The following is an 8,183-nucleotide window of genomic DNA, read 5'->3' as shown; positions in this document are numbered from 1 at the left end:
AAAAAATACTATTATACTAGGCAAAATGTTCTTATATACAAAGAAATTTTGACAACAAATTCCAATTATCAGTTATCAAAACTTTGTACATTTTTAAAAGTATTATTGACACAGGTCAAAATAAGATACTAAATATATCAAACAATTTTATATCTTATGTATAGAACTGTACATGACTATATGCACCGTATATCACTCATAACTCATCTATTCTTTCCTATTTATTTTAATTATTGACATGTCAATAAGCAAATATTGGTTTTATGTTAAACTTTATATTAGATTTTTTTTAGTTTTACTTTTTTAGCAAGTAGTTGTTCTGGTCTCTACCATGAGTAATCAAGTTTACACTTGCTTGTCATGATGATTTGGAGTGGTTTCTTTTCTTCCTTTTTATTCTCTCTATCTCCTGGATTCAAATTCCTAGTCCCACATTGGAGATGCTTTATTGTTTAATGATAGGAAATAAACTCACCTCCTGTGAATATTCCTTCATATAATATCAAGAGAATAAGAATGGAAGAAAAAAAATATATATCCATGAATCACACACTACTCATGACAATTTATGCCAATTCGAAGCGCACATGCTGACACAGTTATACGTCAGGGTCAAAACTTATAGTCTATCTCAAAAGAATTTTAAGTATTATATAGTCGGAAATTATAATTCGGTCACAGTATAGGTTATTTCAAATATTACCGTGATTGCGGGATAATTGTAGTAACATTTCCCCATCCCTTTCTTTTTTCTTTTCTTTTGTTGGTCCACTCACTCTTGCTTTATATATATATATATATATATATATATATATATATATATATATATATATTGTAAGAACCTACCCCCTGGGTAGTTGCACATCCTTATTAATCAGGATACCGATCTATTTAGTAATAACTGGTATTTGCACATCAACATCTACCCTTGATAAAGCATGCAAATACAAGTGTATGTTGCGATTAACACCAGATGCGTTGAAATATATACCTGGGACAACCTCTTTGGATGCGTCGATATTGGACAATCTCTGTAGATGCGTCAATATATATATCATATACCTTGGGAATACCTTTTCGGTCCTATCTAGTCAGGATATCGGACCATAATGATAACCAGTATACATACATCACCATCAGTTTAGATGAAGTGCATATATACAGTACTCCTTTCTGGTTTACATCAATACCTTCCAATTTACCACAGGAACTCGGATGAACGGTTAAAAATAGCTCTTTAATATTGCGACATCATAATAATCGTGTAACGCTTGTAAAAAATAACACAAAAGTACGTTCCAGAAGTTGACAATATGGCATCGTAGAAATTTGATATTACACCGGAGAAATAAATACATCGTCATAGATTAACAATGGAGGACCTAGGCCTATGCAATGGGATCTTCTTCAGTCAAAGCAGTTATATATAGAATCTACATCAGTACAAAGCATTATAATATGTGAATATAAGTAGAATTACGGAGACCAATGCATCTCTTTGGTTCTGCCATAACGTGGTAGTTCAGACTAGGCATACTGCAAGGTTCGGTTTTACATGGTTTTGTATTTACTTCATAATATTGTTGTTGTTGTTGTTGTTCTGTAAGGCTAAAAGTGCCTATTCTATGAATTTGACTTTCTGCTCTTTAAAATAAAGTTAAGACTGCCTAATAAGTGTTTCTTTTACCTTGCTAAAGAGCTTTTTATGTTTTTCTTAATAGAAAATGTATTTCTGAATAGAAATGTCTCGTCTGTGAGTTTTACTTCTCAAGGTTTTACGGTTGAGAAGAAGATACCGACTGAACGCAGACACCCGTATTTATAGCCTTTGGAGTGCCAATGGCAACGGCTTTGACCAATGAAAATCCCGGCTTAAGACTAGGTAATGTGATACGCCCAAAGCAACAATTAACAATGAGAACAATAAAAGTGCATTATATTTCAGGCTCGAGTACTACAAGCACGGCTTAAAAGAAAAGCCACATAATTATACATGATATACATTATGAAATAACATATCGACAAAAAGCCGGAGCATTATACGCTGAGCGTAGTGATACATGTAGACGAAATTTGTTACGCTAACAATATATAGTACATACATAGTAAAATGTTAGAATTGATGTGAAATATCCGGCTTACATCAGGCTTTAAGTTATTTAAGCATAAATATGAATCCCTAAAAGTTTCATTCATAACAAAGATACATTCACGAAAAGCCGGACCCAAAAAAGGTAGAAGTAGTCCAAAGTTCCGTGTCCGCCATTTTTAAATACCGTAAATGGCACAAGGCAGCATCGTCAGAAATGTTCCAATACGTCTGTAGATAGTCTGATGTGGTAAAAATCTCTTCCTGTACGTGTCGGGGAGTAATTAATTTATTCGTTAGAAGAACCATCTGCCTCCTGTACTAATTATGACAAGAGTTACGTATCCTAATGTAGAGTACTCTCTCACAAGGAGAAATGTCAACAATGATGACATTCTAATTTTTATGAAGAATCTTTGTAGGAAACAGTCCATTTGAAGGAAAGTTACTTAGGTATGACGTATATAAACACTTTAAATATTAAAAACAGTCCTTGTATTAAGTTAGATTACTCTAGTTCAGCAGTTACTTGTATGCTAAATGTTTATTTGTCACATAATTTCATGACGTTCATTTTGTAAGGGAGAATTCCATTACACGCTCCCCACCTTAAAGAATTAGATACTCCTGTATCTGACAAAGTCCATAATAATACTTGATAATGTTACTACGTAATAAATTACGTCGCCTTTAAAACTTTTATTTCAGGCTGAAATGTTCATATTCGAACTGGAATATGGCTCAAGCTGGCAAGGAAGTCGCGATAAGGTCCTGGCTGTGCACTGAAACTGTTTGGATATCCGGACTCGTAGATAGCGATAAGAGAAATGGATCCAGTGACGGGTTTCTTCTGAGAAATTTTCCTTACAATGGAGAAGTTTGCATGACGAAGACGGGATTCAGCTGAAGTAAGATCAGACTCCTTCGTTCCTGGAAGGGCGAGAAACTGGAAGGCATCCATGATGAAGCTTCGGTCAAAAGGCATGTCCCATTGAACAGCTAATGATGTAGAAACTGTCTGCCACATAAGAAGGCGGTTGTCGGTGAGAGGGTTCTCCAGTCGGCAGGTGGCCAAGTTCTTATTGGTCCTGGTATTGGTAAGTCGATGGATGGTGCAGTGTCCCAGTCACGTCGGGCAGGAGGGAAAAGCGGCATCTCACCAGAAAGAAGAAGAAGAGATGCTAACTCAGCAGTAGGTATCTCACCGTCGGAATCTGTGGTAGTAGGAGTGGCAGTATAAATTTCTGGTTCCTTCGTCACATCATTTGATAGGAAAACTGAGGAAGATAATCTTGGCAGAGAGACAGTAGGAAGGAAAAGTCCTGAAGCGCTGTCCATGGAAGAAATGACTTCGGTCTTCTTGCCAGAAACAGATGATGATGAAACAGTGGAAGTTACAGACTTCTGTCTAACTGATGAAGTACGGGGTGTTGTTCCAGATGATGAAGAAGAGCACACGGTTGTTGTAGTAGTAACTGTAGAAGTAGCTGTGGTCAGTAGCCCAGTAGTGCCAGAAGTTGAGAACACGGCAGATATGGATGAACAGACAGAAGGAGACGTTGTACAATAAGATGACTGAGTGGTTCCAGAGGATGATGAGGATGTAGTTGATGGAGAAGACATCGTCATACTTGAAGAAGTCGATCCTGAGAGAGCAGTGGTTGAAGTGCTTGAAGTAGAGACGGATGAACACACAGAAGACGTTACACAAGAAGATGACTGTGTGGTACCAGACGATGATGTGGACGCAGCTGATGAAGAAGACATTGTTGTACCCGTGGCAGTTGTTCCTGTGAGAGCAGTAGTTAAAGTACTAGATGTAGTGATGGATGAAGTGTTGGTTGCTGTAGAGGTCGTAGTGGTGGCATCAGGAGACTCTGACTCACTGAAACTGTAGTCCAGGTCCGGCTCATGCAAAGGAGAAAGAAGAGGCGGCATAGACAGCATTGGTGATGTGAAGGATAATGCAGGTGACAACGCATAGCCTTTTTTCTAGGTGGGCTGGAGCTCAAGTCTGCCGGCTTCCAACGGTTGACCTCAGTTTTTATCACCGTCATCCCCTCGAGTCAACCGCCTTGAGGATCTTGCCCACTTCCGGTGTTACTTCAGATGTTGACCACTGCTTGGGCTGGAGGTTTGGTATCTCCCTGATCGCTCCCATAACTCTCTCATCAGTCTGTCCCGGCACCTTTGCTCCACACTTTCCAGGGTAAGACGATGATGCAGCCCACTTCCACCATATGCAACTACCTTGGAAACGAAGCCTCCAATTTCCACTGACTGGACCGTCCAAATCTCAGGCTTTGTTGGAGAGTAAGATCCAGCCTCTGGCTTACTGACTTCAGTGGTGCTGTATCTTACTGTAGAGTGGGGACCATGCCTCTCCCAACCTCGCTGCCACTCGTCAGGTGTTCGAGCGTTACCCTTCAAAAACTGCTCCTTCATGATCAGGACGCTTGGAGACTCGACAGGGACTCCTTTCATACATGTCCGGAAGGCCCTAGGTTCAAACCGCTGCGTAGAACGCTTCTCCAACTGATGGAAAGTCATTTCCATGCTCTTTCGCCACAGCTCGATGCTTGGAGACAATGTGTGCACGCAGATCTATCGGCTTCTAATTCTGGCAGAGCACCACGCACAGACGACCTCCAAAAAGCGATGAGGCTTACTCATAAAGTGGTTCCTCAAGCGGTCCTTGTTTGGAAACCCTAGGCCACACGACCAGCAGTTGAGTACCATACTGAAAATATAGTGGTAAAAGAACTTTGTTACTTGGGCCATCCTTTACTCATTAAAGGATCCACATTGCATAGGCCTTTATGGTCACTGACTCTGTCATCCAAATGGTTTAGATTGGTATTATTGTTATGGATTCGCTGGACGTTTATTGACTGAAGTGTGCTACCGAAGCAGTTTCGCAGGAAACGAAAAATACGCGTCGCCTATAAACGTCGAAAATATTTCCGCTGCTATAACTAATGATGTTAAGACTTGTATATATCATCTAAGAGTTTATGGTTACCTCATCTACCCAACCTATCACAACCGTGAGGTAAGTTAACAGTCTTACTTTTGCGCAACAAGTAAAGACTAACACATGTATATTTCCAATATACATAAATGACACAGAACCCACCCTGGGCTCTGTTACTCATATATTCCAAATATATGAAACACAAAGGCGAATCCAACATCAGCCTTTAAATCACCGTACGCTACCAAGCGTATGAAACATAGGCGAGTTAAAACCATATCATTTAGAGCATATATATAAGAAAAATATAAGGCAACTAAAGCTTGCAACAGTAAATATCATCATTTTGTCTTCTGCCTCATGTCTGTTCAAGTAATCTGTTTCAAGTCTCGAATCCACCGTGGTAGATTTGTGCCTCGGTAGGGAAGAAGTCTATCAATGTGTACCGCCTTCGGTACCATTTTAGTTGAAGTGCGAATCAGGTACGTCAAATCATCAAGTCGTCTAAACCACTAGATACGGACCTTTCCAATTGTTTGTAAGTTTGTTACACACACCTGGCTTTCTAGTTGTATCATGCAACCAGACAGGCTGGTTTTCTTCTAGTCTCCTGGATTTGGCTTTGGAATCATAGTATTTCTTCCTGTATTTTGCTTGTTTTTTAAGTTTTCTTCTTGCTATGTTGTGACAATCACGAAGTGTGTCCTGTAGATCAGATACATACTCATTGCTATCTAATTCATCTATATTTTCCATATCTGGTCTCCCAATAACAGCTTGGCTGGGTAAAATGACATTGCGTCCCAGTACCATCATATTTGGTGAAATATTTGTAGTAGAATGCTCAGTAGCTCGGTAAGCCATCATCACCTGTGGAAGATGAACGTCCCATAGCTTTTGGTTCGACTGGCAGTATGCTGCCAACATAGTTGTAAGAGTTCTATTGAACCGTTCGACTGTACCATTGGCTTGCGGTCTGAAGCTTGTAGTTCTTGTCTTATGAATTTTAAATAGGTCACACATCTGTTTAAATAGGTTGGACTCAAAGTTCCTGCCTTGGTCTGTATGAAGTTGTAACGGTGTTCCAAACCTGCATATGAATTCGTTAACAAACGCTTTTGCTACTGTAAGAGCTTCTTGATCTGGTAGGGCTACGGCCTCTGTCCATTTTGTGAATTCATCACACATCACCAAGACATACCTGTTTCCTTTCTCTGATATTACAAATGGACCCAGTATGTCCATTTACACCTTTTCCATTGGACCACCTGTGATGCGCTTACCGAGAGGAGCCTTGTTTGATGCTCTGCTTGGTTTTCTTGCACTATATATGTCACAGCGTTGACAATAGTTTTGAACGTCGGTTTTCATTTCTGGCCAAAAGAAGTCTTGTTGTACTCTCTTCAGTGTAGGCTTTTGTCCTAAATGAGCTGCAGTAGGTATGTCATGGTTGAGTGTAATGACTTCATTTCTATACTTTTCAGGTACTATCAGCTGTATAGATTTCCTCTGAGCAGTTTCTATTGTACGGTATAACATACCTGCATTGATTGAAAGTCTGTTCCATTGCGTCCATAATATTTTCGTATGTGGTGAAGCGTCTGATATGTCCCGCCAGGCAGGCTTGTCTTGTTGACTCTCTATTAAGTTGTAGATTGGACCAATGTCGTCATCATTGATCTGTTCCTGTCGTAGTGTTTGAGAATCCCACCCATCTAACAATTCTGGCATATGTTTTGTTTCTGTCTGTGATCTAGTGACTACCCTCAGATGATTGCTAGCCAAGCATGGAAATCTGAGTCATTTGAGCATTGCTCGAGCTCTTCAATTTCTTTAATGTCTTCTGGTTTAGCAGCATACTTGTGACACACCTTGCATGGTACCCTCGATAGAGCATCGGCGTTTGAATGTTTCTTTCCCTTCCGTGAACTATTGTAAGGTCTAAACACCTAGCTCTTTAATCCATCTTGCCATTTGTCCTGTAGGTGTCTTCAGGTTTTTCATCCAGCTTACAGCCGAATTGTCAGTACGCAAGAGAACCTTCTGACCGTAAAGGTATGTATGAAATTTCTTGAGTGCTACAACAACTGCCAGCAATTCCTTTCTTGTTACGCAATATGCCCTTTCATGAACATTCAGACTTTTGCTCATATATGCTATTACTCGCTCGGTCCCATCATACTCTTGTGACAGCACGGCTCCTGATGCAAATTCACTAGAATCAGTGTCTAAAATAAATGGTTGTCCAAGTTTTGGATATGCTAATACAGGAGAAGTTGTAAGTGCTGCTTTCAGTCTTCTAAATGCTTCTTCAGCCTCATCTGACCATTGGTACTTTACATTCTTTTCACAGAGTTTGTGCAAAGGTCTGGCAATTGAAGCAAAGTCATGAACAAAACGTCTATAATATGAGCATAAAACCGAGAAAACTTCTCACTTGCTTTTTGCTTGTCGGCGACTCCAGTCCTTTACAGCTTCAAGTTTGTCAGGATCTGTTTCAAACACCATTCTCTGAAACTACATGACCAAGAAACTTGACACTTTTTCTAAAGAACACGCATTTTGATGGTTTAAGCTTTAAATTGGCCTCTTCCAGTCTGTGGAAAACATTTCCAACCTTCTAATTCCTCTTCAAATGTTTTGCTGGAACAATGATATCGTCCATATATACCAAACACTCCTCCCAGTGAAGGCCTCTGAGAACGTTCTCCATCAGACGCTCAAATGTAGATGGCGAGTTGGCTAATCCGAATGGCATAACTGAAAACTGGTATAATCCAAGGCATGTAGAAAATGCTGTTTTGTGCATATCATCAGGGTCTAATCCAACCTGCCAAAAACCACTATTCAAATCCATGCAACTGTACCACTTGGAACCTGAAAGAGCATCTAAACATTCATCAACACGGGGTATAGGGTACGCATCTTTAACGGTGACGTCATTCAGTTTTCTATAATCGACACAAAAGCGTGTTGAACCATCTTTCTTTGTTACTAAGACTATTGGAGAAGACCAGCTACTCGTCGAAGGCTCGATAACGCCTCTTTCTAACATTTTATTTACTTCTTGCTTTTCTATTTCTCTTTTGCCTAATGGTTGACGTCTTGGTGGTTGGCGTA

This window comes from Mercenaria mercenaria, chromosome 4 (assembly GCF_021730395.1).
Source record: "Mercenaria mercenaria strain notata chromosome 4, MADL_Memer_1, whole genome shotgun sequence".
Taxonomy (NCBI): domain Eukaryota; kingdom Metazoa; phylum Mollusca; class Bivalvia; order Venerida; family Veneridae; genus Mercenaria; species Mercenaria mercenaria.
The sequence above is the reverse complement of the archived record's forward strand: the minus strand, read 5'-3'. Positions refer to the sequence as shown.